The sequence below is a fragment of the Toxorhynchites rutilus genome, chromosome 2 (assembly GCF_029784135.1).
Source record: "Toxorhynchites rutilus septentrionalis strain SRP chromosome 2, ASM2978413v1, whole genome shotgun sequence".
Taxonomy (NCBI): Eukaryota; Metazoa; Arthropoda; class Insecta; order Diptera; family Culicidae; genus Toxorhynchites; species Toxorhynchites rutilus.
Genome location: NC_073745.1, coordinates 235224915 through 235243196, shown reverse-complemented (window position 1 = coordinate 235243196; position 18282 = coordinate 235224915). Strand labels below are relative to the sequence as shown.

At 39.2% G+C, this 18282-nt stretch overlaps 1 protein-coding gene across 6 annotated transcripts in view; it reads right to left on the bottom strand.

Moving 5' to 3' along the window:
- Positions 1–18282, bottom strand: part of LOC129771129 (G-protein coupled receptor 52) — a 96870-nt gene that overhangs the window by 65324 nt on the left and 13264 nt on the right. For 4 of the 6 annotated variants that reach the window (XR_008742293.1, XM_055774495.1, XM_055774499.1 and 1 more), the window contains exon 1: positions 2457–3043. The exons of the other annotated variants lie outside the window; for them this stretch is intronic. The gene's annotated coding sequence lies outside the window, so the exon portion shown is untranslated. Of the gene's footprint in view, positions 1–2456; positions 3044–18282 lie in introns of those variants that run through there. 6 annotated transcript variants of the gene reach the window in all.

The following is an 18282-nucleotide window of genomic DNA, read 5'->3' as shown; positions in this document are numbered from 1 at the left end:
TCTCTATTGGGCGAAGCTCCGGCGCGTTGGGCGGGTTCATTTCCTTTGGCACGAAGGTGACCCCGTTGGCTTCGTACCACTCCAACACGTCATTTGAATAGTGGCACGAAGCGAGATCCGGCCAGAAGATGGTTGGGCCCTCGTGCTGCTTCAATAGAGGTAGTAAGCGCTTCTGTAGGCACTCCTTAAGGTAAACCTGCCCGTTTACCGTGCCGGTCATCACGAAGGGGGCGCTCCGCTTTCCGCAAGAGCAGATCACTTGCCACACCATGTACTTTTTGGCAAACTTGGATAGTTTCTGCTTGCAAATCTCCTCCGGAACGCTGAATTTGTCCTCTGCGGAGAAGAACAACAGGCCCGGCAGCTGACGAAAGTCCGCTTTGACGTAGGTTTCTTCGTCCATTACCAGGCAATGCGGCTTCGTCAGCATTTCGGTGTACAGCTTCCGGGCTCGCGTCTTCCCCACCATGTTTTACCTTTCGTCGCGGTTAAGAGCCTTCTGAACCTTGTATGTACGCAGGCCCTCCCGCTGCTTGGTCCGCTGGACGAATGAACTTGACAAATTCAGCTTATTAGCGACATCCCGGACCGAACTTCTCGGATCACGTCTAAACTGCGTAACTACGCGCTTGTGATCTTTTTCACTGACGGAGCATCCATTTTTGCCGTTCTTCACCTTCCGGTCGATGGTTAGGTTCTCGAAGTATCGTTTTAGTACTCTGCTGACCGTGGATTGGACGATTCCCAGCATCTTACCGATGTCCCGATGTGACAACTCCGGATTCTCGAAATGAGTGTACAGGATTAATTCACGACGCTCTTTTTCGTTCAACGACATTTTTCCAAATTTACGAAAAATTGACAGTGAAGCATGGCCAACGTGATCTATACACTCTTATCTGATTATAAGCGAAAGCTGAAGATATAATTCCTAAAAATTAAATTTCTACAGCGTTTTTTCCGTGATGCAATTTGATGTGACACACCCTTTAGGCCACACACTTTAATATTGATTCTCCTGGAACTTGGTTAGGAGGCTCTTAAGCATTAGCCTTGTAGTTCGAACTTGACACCACGTTAGTAGTTATCTTCACGGGCGTACGATGCATGATTTTTCGAGGAAAAGTTGGGATAAAGTTAAAATTGATTGCCAATAGGCAAGAAAATTTATTGCATTCAGATCATTATCAAGTTATCTATTTTTCACCAAACTAATATTTTTTCAGAATATTTATTTTCCGTGTTCTCGTGAACATATCTCACTCTCCTTCTCTGGTTACAGTGTCTTTTTTCCATTATACAGGAATTGTCACAAATGATCAACAAACGATGTAGTAATCATGATTAGATCAAACGAAATCATAATTATTTACATCAGAATCAGGTCAAATACAGAGTTTTAGCTGGAACGCCGTTGACAACAATCTAATGAGAAGAATAATAGTCGTATCTCCATACCATTAGTAGCTCTGTTGATAACAGCTTACAAATAAATATTTGTCATACGATTTGTATTGATTGATATACGCAGTTGAAATATACCTAGAAGAAGTACGATTCAATGCATGCTTCGAAATGTTTTCTTCAAAGTCAAATTTATTTTCAGTACATTTTCAAAAATATTGGAATTTATCATAATGCTAGGAAAAGCAGCAGATAGAACAAACTATGTTCTGAGTTCAAATTTTGTATGGAGTAAAACGCTAATACGAAAAAATAGAGAAACTTTGAATTTGAACCGTACCGAAATACTATAATCATATATTACATAATGTACTCCTTTTCATAAAACAATGTTCTAAGCCGTTGTTTGCATCTGAATCGGTAAATGTACTAGTTGCATAATTGATTCTGGATGTTCGAAGAAAGGGTTGTAAGATTCCGAACGAATGGTATAAGTTAATATCAGTTAAAGATTTGTAGAAACATCAGATTGATTAAATCTGATGCTAAAATCAGATTGATTAATTCTCGTTGACCACCCACGATATTTGGCAGCACTGACACAACACTATCATTTCAGGAGAGCATTTGCCTTCAGCAGAGTTTCTTTTGTCCATTTTCAACAACTTCGAATTACATTTGGACTGAGTTTATTTACAGCATGGGACCCCAATGAATATTTTTAACACATATACAGCAAAGAGCGCTTTAACATCAGACTTTCTTTATGTAATACCTCACCCTAGTTGACGTTCGAGTGAGTGGTCGGACTGGGAGGAGAAGAAAAAAAATAAAGCCAACATTCGATCCATCACTCAGCCAGTGGAAAAACCAACACCTGCGGTCAAACAGAGAATTCTGTGTGGGGAGCCTATGTTTTCACCTGTCGACAATTTTTCACTCCGTTCGATTTCGCATCTCCTTTTTAGTTGACTTTCGTGAATGATATGCCATTTTTCGAGCTGAAGACAGAAAAACCCACAAAACCCAAAACACCCCCACAATCAACTCACTGTTGTGGAAATTTCTTCACACTCGGGTACTGTATCCTCGAATCCTTGGGATTTTCCGCTGGATAGCAATGCTTAGCTTTGCTCTCGCACACTTATCTACTGGTATCTTTTCCAAAATTTGCGACCATCCTACTTCAGCTTCACTTTGAATTCACACACAAGCTTCACTGTCGAACTTAGGTTTCTACTGCAAAACTCGTTTTTTCCCACACGATAAAATCCTCATCGTAATCCTCACTTCCTGCTTGCCAGTCTTGCTTCTTTGTGGTAGCTTTTTTTTCCCTAGTGACGATGGGAATATCCTTCCCCCGTTATTCTTGTCAGCGTTTAGCTTCTATTTCACTGCTCAGCCATATTATTATCCTGTCGTCGGAAGGGAAATTCGCCCACTACCCATTTATCGATACACACAATCGCTTCACCAGGTTTGCTGCTGAGACTTAACTAGCAATGTTTCGATAATCGTAACCGGATGAATCTTTTTTTTATCAGATTTTCAGCAAATTATAACAAAGCACACCTTCACACCAGAGTGAAACAACCTTCCGTACAGAGGCAAGCTTTTCCCCCTTTTACTCACGACGAACTCTCACTAAGGACTAATGAGCGGAAGTTTTCAACGTGTCACTGCTGTCGCTAGTGCTGCGGATGAAAAAGGATCTTGGCTAACGAAGGACATTTGCTGAGTGCCCGAGAGAGAGAGAGAGAAAGGGAGTGAGTGCCAGTCAAAGGATGAGTACGCCCCCAATCCCGCTTTTGAGAGGAACTCGTTCTCGCAAACGAGGTATTTGGAGCCATGTGAAAATAGTTGTTTTCGTCACTGATAAGGATGTAAACAAGAAGTTCAGATTTGCCTCCAGCTTTAATCGTTCAATGTCAGTTTCTACTCAACTGAGTGAACGGGAGCAAATATTTGGATTGAACGGATTTTTGTTCTTACATTCTTTGTTTTCGTCAGTATATTTATGTAATCTGGTCCGAGGATATTTTGTGATAAAAGAAAGAGATACAAATTCAATTATTTCGATTGATAGGGCTTTTCATTTTATAAAAATTTAGACAACGACAGATGACATAACGATTAATTATTAAGAAATTAAAACCGGCCCAACGGGCCGTTTAATACTCTAAACTAAAGGGTATTGATCAAAATTCAAAATTCGGTCAAAATTTGGTCAAACAAGAATGAGTGTAAATGACTTTTTTATTTAAAAAAATTAATTGTTTTTCTTTTAGAAGTATATTGAAGTATCAAACATAGAAAAAAATTAGCTAAGCTTCCGGTTCACCAAATTCGTGTGGTTGACGTAAGTCATGAATATAGCGTCCTACACTCTGTCCAACTTCTATAAGACCAGGTGATAATCTTGCTGCTTTGTGCCATTATAAATAAACAATGCTTCAACTTATATTCTAGTGTGTTGGTATTGGTGATTATCATACATGATTATCATGTGTGTGTGTGCGAGCGCTGAGCGTAAACCAAAGGTTTTGTATTTTTCAAGTGTCAAGTTTATATAAGACCAGTTACATTTTTCCGCTGTGTTAGTTGTTTTGATCAATAAATCTGGAAAATGCAAAAAGGGAAAAGTGCTCACGGAGAGAAAAGAAAGACAAATCGATGCATTTCATCAATAAAATGTTGGTATCAGAGAAATTTCTCGTCAGATTGGACGATCTCATCAAGTAGTGCTCAATTATTTGACGAATGCTCAAGGATACGGTGAGAAGGAGAGAGCTCCACGTAAATCGACGCTCTCTGACTGGCATAAGTGGGAAATAGCTAGAACAGATTCGAATACCTCAAAATCGCTTATGCAAATAAAGCAATATTTCAATTTGAATGTTACTCGGGTGACAATTCGTCAAGTTTTGGAAAAAAATCATCACATAAAGTGGGTTTAAGCTCCTCATCTTACACCATCTCACATCGGAAGACGTCTTAGTTTTGCTAAAGCTCACATGAACCGACAGTGGGACATGGTATGTTGTGACAAAGAATTCTTCCAAAAGAATACATTTGCTATATACCATAACGTAAGTTCGTCGTCAATGTATAGGTTATTCTCACTGACGAAAAAAAGTTCAATTATGATGGTACTAATGGTTTCAACGGGTACTGGCGTGATTTACGGAAGAAGGAAGTATTTTTTCAGTATTTTTCAACCAGGAATTTTGGTGGAGGCCCGTGCATGGTTTGGGCGGGATTCTGTGCAACCGGAAACCTCAAGACAGCTATCATATCATTCGAGGATTACATACATGTTCTGGAAACCTCTCTCCTATCGTTTTTGTGTGGATATCGTCACGAAAAATTCACATTTCAGCAAAACAATGCGACTATTCATATCAACAAGGAAACCAAGCAATGGATTAAGGACCAAAAACTTAATTTTTTGGAATGGTCGGTTCACTCTCCAGATTTGAATTCTGTTGAAAATCTTAGGGGGATCGTTGTACGCAGAATCTACACTGAGAGAAAACGGTACACCACGGTTGAAGAGCTCAAGGTCGCAATTTCAGAAACATGGAGAAATATCGAGAAATTCGTTCAGCAGCATTTGGTAAATATTATTCCAACTTGAATTTTCCAGGTTATTAGCCGAAATGGCAAGGTTGAGAATCATTGACAGGTAAATCAGCCGATCGGTTTGAATTTTTCATTGATAATCCTTATGGATTTTGAAGTGGTCTTATAGAAACTGGACAGCTGAAATTATTATATTTAGGCAGAATAAATAAACAAACAACTCTTTTGAACGAAATTAACGTTGAATATACTTCATTCTAAGCATTCAACAATGTATGAATCTATCTTGTTGAAATTCTAATTGTTTGTGTTTCAACGAAATAAAATCAGGGTGGTCTTATAGAAGATGAACAGAGTGTATAAAGCTAGGAATTGACGATACACTTCGAGATATTCAAGAATAAATTGCAATTTATTATCAGCGTTGTTCACTACCATCACGACATCACGACAACCAACTGACTCCAACATTGTTGGCCTCATACTCAAAATAGAGTAGCCATCCGAAACGAAGACATGTGATGACGCAAAACAAGATAGAACAAGCGATGTTTATTGCTTCATATTTGAACGATACTGAAAGTTTGCTCCAGCGAGATCCAATATTTATGTTCTAGGCAAATATTCTCCTTCGTTCTTTCTCTTCTTCCTTTATTGACGTAGGACTACGTCTAACCGGAAGATATAGGGGGTGAAATGGAAATCTAGGCACTGAACAAGTAGGAAAAAATGCAAGATTTGGAACGCTTATAACTCGAGCATTTCTCAATAGATCGCAAAGGTTTTTGCATCAATTGATAGGAAATATATCTACGCATCTATCGTAACGAATGACATTTCATTCTTCTTGAGATAAATAATTGAATAATTGTGAAATATCAAACATTGTCAAAATGCACTATGTGCCCATTTTTGATTGGTCCATTTTGTGCTCCTCAAATCGTACCGACCAAAACGGGCAACCAGAGCAGCAGCGAAATACAATGAAGCACGATTGGAAAGGAAAAAGAAAAAAATGAACGAAACATTGGTCGCAGTCTCACACATGCGTAATTCTCGAGCCAGCCAGTCAGCTTAAAAATCCCCGCTCCGCTGCCGTAACGATCATTCTTTGTGTGGATACCGACTGGACAACATCGTTGCTGGACGGGCTGGACGGCGAGGGATCGAGTGCCTTTCTCAAGGCAGGAGGGTGGAGGTGGTGGCGCTGGAGTAGAGTAGAGTAGAGTTTTCAAAGGGCCTTTCTCAAGGCTAGAAACGAATGAACTGCAAAAGTTTAAAGTTTAAAGTTTAAAGTCTATAATACAAGACCTTCCTTCCTTCCGTAACGATCATTCTCATTCAAACCGTACACCACATCGGTTCGCATCACAACACATCAACAAACCAACCCAAGCAGCCATGTCTGGACATGGTAAAGGAGGAAAAGTGAAGGGAAAGGCAAAATCCCGCTCGAACCGTGTTGATCTGGAGTTCCCCGCAAGGGTAGCTAGGCCGAGCGCGTTAGTTCCAGTGCACCAGTCCACCTAGCCGGCGTTATATAGTTTCGGCCGCCGAAGTGATCGAGTTAGCTGGCAAAGCTGCTCGCGACGATAAGAAATCCCGCATTCGGAACAGAACACATTCGGTTCGGTGGACATCAAGACAACAGGCAGTTGCAGCGAGTGGCGAGTGGCAAACGCAATCGCAAAACGGCATCAGGTAGCAGAAGAAAAAAGTTTGTTCTTTATACAAACTGCTTTGGTGGCAAATCCAGAACAAGGCGGCATCGAGGGCGTTCAAAATGTTTTTTTTCAAAACCACGAGTACTAAGTTTTCTAAATTGGAACCATTCCATAAAACAAGGCGCTTTTCACGGCCATTAAACCTTCCAAAAAAGAGTTTAGGAAATACAGTTCAATGCTTTCTAAAACATTATCCAAAATAATAATAAAACACAAATTGATTTTTTCATAATTTGTTTGCCAGGATCTGATGAGTATGTGAATTTGGCAGTTGTTCTGAGCTTATTGATAGTTGGGGACTTTCCTGATTATTCAATTTTCACCAATTCTTAAATTGTTTCCAGATTGAAAGTACAGTAATTTACAATTAGTCCGACATTTAGCTAATTGGACGGACATGTAATGCGACATATTTAGTTGGACATTTTTGTAAACATAGAGATCCAAATTATGACCCCACATTGAAAGTCGACACTGTACCACTGTCATCGCAAATGTTCAATTACAGGTTAAAATCGCCTCCAAAGCGACACTGAGTCGCGCTTCGGCACGTCGCTTTGAATGTAATTTACTATATAACATGTCACAAAGCTGGATGGGAAGAAATTTTCCAACTGTGAAAGCTGTGGCGAGTGGCAACAAATCGCTAAACAGGAAGGTTTAGCCGAACAAGATGGGGATATCGAGTGATAACAAAACAATAAACTCTTTAGATTGAAGATAATTTTGTGATCCTGAAAAGGACCCTTTTTAGCCTGCATGTGAATCCAACGAGCGAACAAATCGTAATGAATGTATTTTTTTTGTCATCGCTCCCTTTTAACGCTCATTCGTTCGTCTCGTTGGACTCGTCCCTCTGGCTGAGTCTGCCGATTTGTCTCTATCCTGTGAGTGTGTACCGCTAGAGTATAAAACACGCGGACCCCAAAATAATATCTTATTTTTATTCAAACGGTAAACCCGTGTGGTTGTACGGCATCGGCATCGTGGACGTAACAAAGGAGGACAAGTTAAGGGAAAGGCAAAGTACCACTCGAACCGTGCAGGTGTGCAGTTCCCCGTAGGTGTATCCGCCAATTGCTCAGCAAGGGTAGCTAGGCCGAGCGCGTTAGTACCAGTGCACCAGTCCACCTAGCCGGTGTTGTATAGTTTCGGCCGCCGAAGTGATCGAGTTGGCTGGTAAAGCTGCTCGCGACGATAAGAAAAACCGCATTCAGAACAGAACACATCAAGACAACAGGCAGTTGCAGCGAGTGGCGAGTGGCAAACGCAATCGCAAAACGGCATCAGGTAGCAGAAGAAAAAAGTTTGTTCTTTATACAAACTGCTTTGGTGGCAAATCCAGAACAAGGCGGCATCGAGGGCGTTCGAAATGGTTTTTTTTTTCAAAACCACGAGTGCTAAGTTTTCTAAATTGGAACCATTCCATAAAACAAGGCGCTTTTCAGGGCCATTAAACCTTCCAAAAAAGAGTTTAGGAAATACAGTTCAATGCTTTCTAAAACATTATCCAAAATAATAATAAAACACAAATTGATTTTTTCATAATTTGTTTGCCAGGATCTGATGAGTACGTGAATTTGGCAGTTGTTCTGAGTTTATTGATTTTCATCAATTCTTAAATTGCTTCTAGATTGAAAGTACAGTAATTTACACTTATCTCGACATTTAGCTAATTGGACGGACCAGCAATGCGACATATTTAGTTGGACATTTTTGTAAACATAGAGTTCGGGGTCCAAATTATGACCCCACATTGAAAGTCGACACTGTACCACTGTCATCGCAAATGTTCAATTACAGGTTAAAATTACCTCCAATCCGATACTGAGTGGTGGTAATGCAACGTGCCATTGAATGTAATTTACTGTAAAATATGTCACAAGCTGGATGGGAAGAAATTTTCCAACTGTGAAAGCTGTGGCGAGTGGCAAACGCAATAGCTAAACAGGAAGGTTTAACCGAACAAGATGGGAATTTCGAGTGATAACAAAAACACAACACCAAAGGTTCTTTTCAGAACCATCAACATATTTATGGTTTACATATTTATATATTTATATGGACACAATCTGCAAGCACATCTCTATCACATGAACCTTTAAAAAACGATATTTAAAAAAACACACTATTTTTAAAAAATCAGGAAACGTAAGAAAATACGTTTTGAACCGCATTTTGTTTCTCAAACGTCCGCCATTTTGTCAAGAAAGATTTTTTTGACTTGTCCGAGGTTCATGTGATAGCGGCATCTTTACTGATTCAGAATATGTTCGATTTTTTTTGTTCCAGATAACCAGGACAACTACAACTTTTTTTTGAACCCTCTCACCCTCTCATCAGCTTTTAACTATTCTAGTTAGGCGTCGTGCCTCCCCCCCTACGTAACGCTATTTCCTATCTCTGATACACAGAAAGTAACGCAACCTCAAAAGGGTGTGTCACATCAAATTGCATCACGGAAAAAACGCTGTAGAAAATCGCCCAGTAGACCGATCCTTTTGAAAATTTTAGACAATAAAATAAAAACTATTAAACAACTTTTGGCATTTTCTTTTTATTCATACTTCGAGCCCAAGCCCGTATGCTCGCACCTTCCTCTTTACCCCGTCCATAAGGTTCTGTACAACGTCAGGTTGTAGTTTTTTTGAACAGAAATCCATTTTCTCTTGAAGTCCGCCTCCGATTTGACAACTTTTGGGTTCTTCCGGAGGGCCTGCTTCATAATCGCCCAATATTTCTCTTTTGGGCGAAGCTCCGGCGCGTTGGGCGGGTTCATTTCCTTTGGCACGAAGGTGACCCCGTTGGCTTCGTACCACTCCAACACGTCCTTTGAATAGTGGCACGAAGCGAGATCTGGCCAGAAGATGGTCGGGCCCTCGTGCTGCTTCAATAGTGGTAGTAAGCGCTTCTGTAGGCACTCCTTAAGGTAAACCTGCCCGTTTACCGTGCCGGTCATCACGAAGGGGGCGCTCCGCTTTCCACAAGAGCAGATCGCTTGCCACACCATGTACTTTTTGGCAAACTTGGATAGTTTCTGCTTGCGAGTCTCCTCCGGAACGCTGAATTTGTCCTCTGCGGAGAAGAACAACAGGCCCGGCAGCTGACGAAAGTCCGCTTTGACGTACGTTTCGTCGTCCATTACCAGGCAATGCGGCTTCGTCAGCATTTCGGTGTACAGCTTCCGGGCTCGCGTCTTCCCCACCATGTTTTGCCTTTCGTCGCGGTTAGGAGTCTTCTGAACCTTGTATGTACGCAGGCCCTCCTGCTGCTTGGTCCGCTGGACGAATGAACTTGACAAATTCAGCTTAGTCATCAAATCGTTATTAACCATTTGAAGAAGCTTGGATTCACAAAGAAGCTCGATGTATGGGTGCCACACACGTTGACGCAAAAAAACATCTTTGACCGTATCGACGCATGTGAATCGCTGCTGAATCGCAACAAAATCGATCCGTTTCTGAAGTGGATGGTGACTGGCGATGAAAAGTGGGCCACTTACGACAACGTGGAGCGCAAACGGTCATGGTCGAAGCCCGCTGAAGCGGCTCAAGCCCTCATTAACGGCCAGAAAGGCTCTGCTGTGTGTTTGGTGGGATTGTCAAGGAATAATCTATTATGAGCTGCTTCTCTATGGCCAAACGCTCAATTCGAACCTGTACTGCCAACAACTGGACCGCTTGAAGGTAGCACTCATGAAGAAGAGGCCATCTTTGATAAACAGAGGCCGCATTGTCTTCCATCAGGACAACGCCAGGCCACACACTTCTTTGGTGACGCGCCAGAAGCTCCGGGAGCTCGGATGGGAGGTTCTTTTGCATCCGCCGTATAGTCCGGACCTTGCACCAAGTGACTACCACCTGTTTTTGTCCATGACGAACGAGCCAGGTAGTCAGAAGTTAGCCACAAAAGAGGCATGTGAAAATTGGCTGCGGTATAAAATTGAACAAATGAAAATTCAAAAAAAATACCGCAGGACTTTTTTGACAGCCTAATATATATATATATATATATATATATATATATATATATATATATATATATATATATATATATATATATATATATATATATATATATATATATATATATATATATATATATATATATATATATATATATATATATATATATATATATATATATATATATATATATATATATATATATATATATATATATATATATATATATATATATATATATACGTAAAACATTGTAATATCGTCGATGGGGGTGAAATTGGGACAAAAATTGAGAATGTTACGATTAGTAATATCTTGACAAATATTGCGAATATTTTTAAAAGCTGTAAGCCGTTCAATAGGAGACATATTTTCACAACTTCCAATGCATAAAATTTCACTATAGTACAAATAGTTATTATTTATTAATTCATCAAAGTTTGATGTGCAAATAGCAATCAAATAACACCTCAGAAAAAATCTCATGCCAACCATTATACAGAACTACTAAAATTGTAAATTTTGGGTAGAATGATTCTTTAAAGTCCTGCCAGATGAGTCATTACTGACTTTGAACATCAAAAAAAATTCTCCATTCGAATTTCGATATTTTCGAAATAATCTCTTATTTACACTGAGTGGGTGTGAGCACAAAATTTCATGAAATTTTGGTAGTTTCATTGCTCATCGTAAAATATTAGAGCCGTTTTTTTATTTTTTTCATCAGGGTGGCCATTTCCATACTATGGTGTTCCGAAAAATAAACTTTTTCCCTTTTTTCCAAAAATGACCTTTTCAATAATTCATAACTTTTGAACTACTGAACCGATTTAGATGATCGATATATCAAATTAAAGCCAATGATCTAGTTTTGTTTGAAAAACATTACACTTGAAAAAAAAACCAGATTTGTCTCGTAATTATTGATTGTAATTGTTTTTCGTAGCTTACATGGTTTCGGATCTAAGGTCACCATATTTTTTATATACAGAGAAGTGTCTTTTCGTTTTCGAGTGATTTTGCAAAGTTAACATGTTTTCAGTTTTCGTTCAATATTCCTATGCGACTGGACAACATCTATGCGACTAGAATTTCAATTGTTATGCATATGTGGTATTTCATGCGGCTTCAAATTAGTATATCGATCATCTGAATCGGCCCGGCAGTTTAAAAGTTATGAATTTAAAAAAAAATCATTTTTGGAAAAAAAACCGAAAAATTGTTTTTCGGATAATCGGTTAGTTTTCAAAAATCATAGCTCGATAACACAAAATAACGCATCTCTGAATTTTGGATATGTTATCTAAAAAAACTCAGCTTTCAAGAAAACATATAAAAAATATAGCGCCCTTTGTCCCGAGACAATGTAAACTATGTAAAAAATACAATCAATAATTGCAAGACCAAAATCCAAAATTTCCGCAAGGATTATATTTTTCGAAAAGAGACTAGCTAATTGGCTTTAATTTGATATATCGATCATCTGAATCGGTGCAGTACTTCAACAGTTATGAGTTTTTAAACAAATTCGGACCACTCTAAAATGGAAATGATCACTATTTAATTTGATATGTAGATCATCCGAATCGGTACAGTAGTCCAAAAGTTAGGAATTAAAAAAAAATTTTTTTTTTGAGTAACTAATATGGAAATGATTACCCTAATGGTAAAAAAATTATAGGAGGTTGTGTCCAAGATACGACCGCATTGTTGACGTAAAACTACGCTGTTATTTTATATAAGTCGCTTGTTTGTACCATCGGATATTATTCTATAATGCTGTGAAATTTTAGAAACAACTGCATAGTTGAATAATCTCTGAATTGGTTTTTTCATTGTAGAATCAGTTGACGATAATTGATTGATGATTCATCCTTTCTCTCGCAGAACAATACTTTAGCTGATCTTATATTGCAATTTATTTCATGTCAATGCATTGAAAATTTACTTCGAACGCTATTCCGGTAGCTTTTTTCGCAATTGACATAGACTCCAGTCGATTATATACATGTTGCACCAACACCATTATTCCACATCTCATAACTACATCAATATATTTTTGGCACCGCATGGACGCTTCTGTCAATATTACTGGCCTCGAAAAAAGTTGCATTATTTTCTCATTCTCGAGAGAAGCGCAGCTGTTGCCTTTAGTGGAGGAAGTTTTGCTACTGGCAAGCGAAACCTAATCACATACAAAATTTCAGAACGACATTTACTTTCTTGGTGACTAAATAAGCGAGATAAACTCTTTTTGTTGATATTAACAACCTCGAAAGCAGTAACAATGCTTCATTATGATCAATATTAGCGCAAATGTAATCCTAGTTGAAGGCAGTTTTGCGACTGGCACGCGAACCCAAATAACTTCCAGTAAGACATTCAAGATGCTTGGTATTCCCCAAATAAATTCTTGGCGCACAACCTTAACGCCTGCTTCACCATAACGTCAGTTTAATGCATTCATGCAATGTCAAAGGCACCAACGAAGCCCTTATGATGACGGAAAACAAACAATGTTAATTGCTTGGAAAAAGACTGAATTATGCCACACAGCTTGTACTCGGCTGTAACACCAATCGATGCGAATTCGCTGATGAGTTTGTCAAGAGCGACCGCCTTCACCACCAGCGGGGGGAGTTTGATTTCGGTTGCTGCCTGGGTAACGGCGTTTACGTTTTCGACCGACGCGTCGAAATCGCCTACTTCGCTGTTGGTCGATGCGGTGTCACACTCGCGAAGGCTCGGTTCAGTGCGAGCGCTTTTCACTGCACCAACATCGCGTGTATCATTAGATGACACTTGCCTCGAAATTTTATTGCCCCTGGCAATGCGTTCATTTTTTGCAGGGATCGAGCCTACCTTCCTCTTCTTCTTGCTCATCACACACTACGCGAAGCGTCCAATTTATGACGCGGAAAGAAAAACACACGATACGAATAACGCGAAAAACGAACAGAAGAACCAAACGACGATATCCAAGTTGGATTACCACTGGCGGGGTCCAATCTTAGATCGAAGCGCAGCGAAAGCAAAGTGAACTGGATGGCTCAACAGTCCGATGCCGAATGAAAGTTTGCCTCAGCGAGATCCTCTGTTTATACTCTAGGCTCTATTCCCCTCCATTCTTCTACTTTTCCTTTGTTCACGGAGATTTTAAATCCTATGATTTCCCCTTCGTTGGTCGTCGATAAGTTGCTCGTTATTGACAGTTCTGTTCGGGAAAGCACACAAATGGACAGAACAAATGTATGGAAAAATGGAAACGCTTAAAGTTTTCATGAATTTTAACCATTTACCAACCAGTGGATTCTAACGTATAGCATATTAACCAAATCTTAGGGAAATTCCGATTCGTTTAGTATGTAAATTGCCAAAATCCGTTTGCGGCAAAAATAGTTATTAACGTTAACTTTATTTCATAAAAACGTGACCTGTTTCCTGATTTGGCACCCTTAATGAAAGACGTAGTTCTACGTCAAAATACGGGTCTAATATTTTGCGATAAAGAACAAAACTACAACTTTACACGAAAATCTAAGAACCACTATATCGGTTTGACATGGAATGGCTGTATATAAACATTTCCATCGCACTTCGTGGTGGATTGACACTATTTTCGCAACTCAAATAATCATTCAAGACACTTACATGTTGTTAAAATATCTTGAAATTATTGAGAAATTGATTTCTAAACACAATTCTTAACATAAAGTAATATTCACTACTTTGACCTATTGTCACCCCCTCTACGGGGTGAGATTGGGTCAACTTTCATTGATTCGTAGTTCAGTGAAAAATTAATATTATTCAACAATTCATCGAACACTTACGAGTGTTCATCGTTAGAGAACATTTCTACGTAATCAGAATTGTGTATTACTCTAATTTACGATAGTTATTCAACAAAAAGTTCAAAACAAAATTTTCACCCCCATCGACGGTACCTCAATTATAATTTATAAATTACGAAAATCAGACAATTTTTATAAGTCACTTTTGGGTCGCTTTTGTGAAAGTTATTTTTTTTAGTAATATCGATTTCAAAAAACACAAAGCCCCGCTCACAAGAGAATATTATCCATTCAAGAAAACTAGAAAAATATGAGTATGCGAAGATGCTCAATAGCTAATGTCTTCACATCCACGAAGTTTGAATGAATTCTGAGACAGGAGATCAGTTTATACTCCATCCGAAACTAGCATTGTCTAGGCGCCGAGCGTCCTTGATTTTCCCTAAGTTCTAAATCGTTTTCTGTGTCCTAAATTTGCAACACATGATTTTAATTAAACCCGCTGTGTTGTATCGACTGCTAGGGAAAAAAAGTCCAACTGTGAATGAAAACTGATTTCGGCTATAGGTGGGCTCCTGTTCATTCAGTAAAATCTACACAAAGTGATTTCCGCTCAACACGATGATATCCGCTCGATCTGGCAGACACACTACACACCGAACTACCGAACCATTTTCCAATCTCGTGCAGCCGATTACTTTCCTTTGACATTTTCGATTCCAGCTGCAGGATATAAGCCCTCCTACCGTTCCGTACCGTTTGGCAGTTGGTTGTGCCGTCTAAAAATAACAGTGCTTTCATTCGTTATCAATGAAACCGGTGGGATGACAATATTGCATTGAGTATCGTATTTATGGATATGTACACTTGTATGTGAGAATATGATACTCGCTAAATGTGCGCTGCATTCAGTAGTATACACTCCTTCCAGAAGTACGCTGGAAACACAGGATACTTAAAACCCGTAGCAAAAGATAAGTTTCAGGTTCACTAGTTGAATCCCTTGTTTCGTAGCTGGTTGGGACAAACATGCTCTAGGGTGGTCCCTACAAAGCAATAACTCAGCAATAGAATTGAAAAAAGGAAAATTTGCTGCCTTCAACGAATTTTAGTCACGTTTATTACTGTTTCTGTGTTCAGGAGCATGAAAATATGTCCTCTATTTCATTCAAACAGCATAGAGTATCGTATCACTAGTTGCTCCCGTAACTTTCCTTCCTTGTGAACCGTTGCAGGAGATATTAGCATCGACGTGAATAGCACCGAGTTTTTTTTTGCAGCTGTTTCCTCTTCCCGTCTCTTCCCGATGACCCGAAATGATGGAATAAAATGTGAAACACATTGTTATCTCCTACCTTGAAGGACATTTATGTATGGATTCCCATGTAATAATAACATTTACAGCGTCTGTATAGCAACAAAATGCACCGAATCGCAGGAAAAAGCCCGATGATGCACAATGTGCGAAGGAGGGGAGGATTGACGGAGTGGGAGTGAGTATCCTGTGTGGTGCTGAAAAGTAGTATGCCATCATCCAGGTCAGCGATTGCGTCACACTTTTGGTGGGTGGGTGCTAGCGCCAGTTCTGGTTCTGGAGGAGTGCATCATATGACATTCGCTGCATCGAGGGTAGGTGTTTCATCGCTTCGCTCAGAATAACATTATAACACCCCGAGAACAGATGGAATTCAATGATGTCACCCATAATGGAAGCGTTTATAGCTACCGATGATGTATGACAACGGGTTTTGATATCTAATGTTTAAGGGAAAAAAGTCTATGAAAAAATTAATTAAATAAATAAAGACTACTGATGGATTTGAGAAGGTTAACATGGATTCGTATAGCGACGATTTGGTTGGAAGGAAAACAAGTGTCACTGTGACATTAAACCCTCCTTGATCTCGTGATTTTACTGAAACAGTATTTTTTTCAATTAGAATTTGACCGCAAGTAATATCTACAATTTTTGCCTACAACACTTTTCGACACGATTTCGAATCTTTTAATTATTCTTAAGCTTAAACTTATTTACTATCTTCTATCTATTGAAGTTCATTATGCAATTTCGAATTTCTGACCATTCCGATCTTAAAAATATCAGTACGCAAACAAACTAGTATGAATCGCGATTAGCAATCCTTCTAAGACTAACTCTGTTATTTATATAACGAAACTATATTTGGAATTTGGCTAAGGGGTTGTCCACATACCACGTAAACATACCACCATTTGCAACAGTAATGACAATACTTTGTTCGTACTATCAGCTCAACCCCGGAGCGAGGAAGATGAACATCGTGGGGCACGTCGGATATAGTCGATCCGACGTTCCCAACATTCTCTATCTTCTGAAGAAAGGCAATAGCATTGAATTTTGGGCCGGGAGGTCGAGGCAACCGACCAAACTGTGAAGAAGTACCTAGCCAAAATCAACTCTTTATGCGGAACCGTTGGTTGAGGCCGGCCTTGACTGAGCAGCAGCAAATGATGACGTTCCCTAGGAGCTGAAGGTCACGAGTTCAATTCTCACTCCCGACATTCTTCCAAAGTAAAGTGACGAATACGCCAAAAGTGTAGAAAGTAACTATATAATACAGAGAAAAAAAATTATAGGAGGTTGAGTCCAAACCACGACCACATTGTTGACGTAGAACTACGCTGTTATTTTACTCAAGTCGCTTGTTAATAACTTCGGATATTATTTTAGAATGTTGCAAAGTATTACAAATAACTGTTTGGAAGAATGGTTTGCTCGTCTTGAAAAGCTTTTATTGTAGAATCAGTTGACGATAATTGATTGAAGATTCACTCTTGCCCTAGCAGAACAATACACAAGCTGATTGAATGTCACATTTTGTTTCATGATAATGTATTAAAAATTTACCCCGAACGCTGTTTCGGTGGCCTTTTTTGCAATTGACATACACTCGGCTACAGGCGAGAATATACTTGTTGAACCAGTACCATTATTCCACATCTCATAACTACATCAATCTTTCTTTGGCACCGAATGGAAACAACAACAATGATAATGCAGGTTGGACTCTATTATATATGATTCAATCATAAAGAGTTTTGGACTCGATTATATGCAGTTTGAAAAAAAAATTTTTTTTTGTGTTTCAAATATGACTTATTTCAAGAAAAAATGTAACCTTTCAACGTTGAGGTGAAATATGCTATACATAAGGATTACGAAGCACGCACGTAGGCACACAAAGCCATATATCGATGGCTTTTTTATCCCATCTGTTTATTAGGCTCATTTAGCAATTATGCTGTAACAGAGCCGAATTTATTCGTGTACATTGTTATCTCAAGATTACTTTTGTTGCATATTACACTGTTACCATTTTTAGGCGTAAGAGTATTCCTATGCAACGATAAACATTTGTTTTATCTATTACACAGTAGCTGTTTAGGCCTAAGACTATTACTATTCTATCGATACACAACATATGCCGCCTTGTTCGGCGTAAGAATATTCCTATTGTTCGAATGAGGCTTCTATTGTTGTATTATTAAAAGTGCCAATTACCGACGCTGGAGATCGTAATGTGAGCGGTAAGGGGCTGGGATTACCATCACATGATGATTGTTGCGTGGACATAGTAGCTAGAATAACACATAAAGATGGTCAGTTGAGGGACCTTAAGTTATGAGCTCATACGAAGACTCCCTATGGTATGGCTACGATGGCTTGAAGCAAACTAAACATACACACACTTATCTCCGCTGTGCGCTCTTCTCAACAGAAGCCCTTTCTATTAATATTTCCGGTCTCGATTACCTCAGTTGCTGGTGGAGATA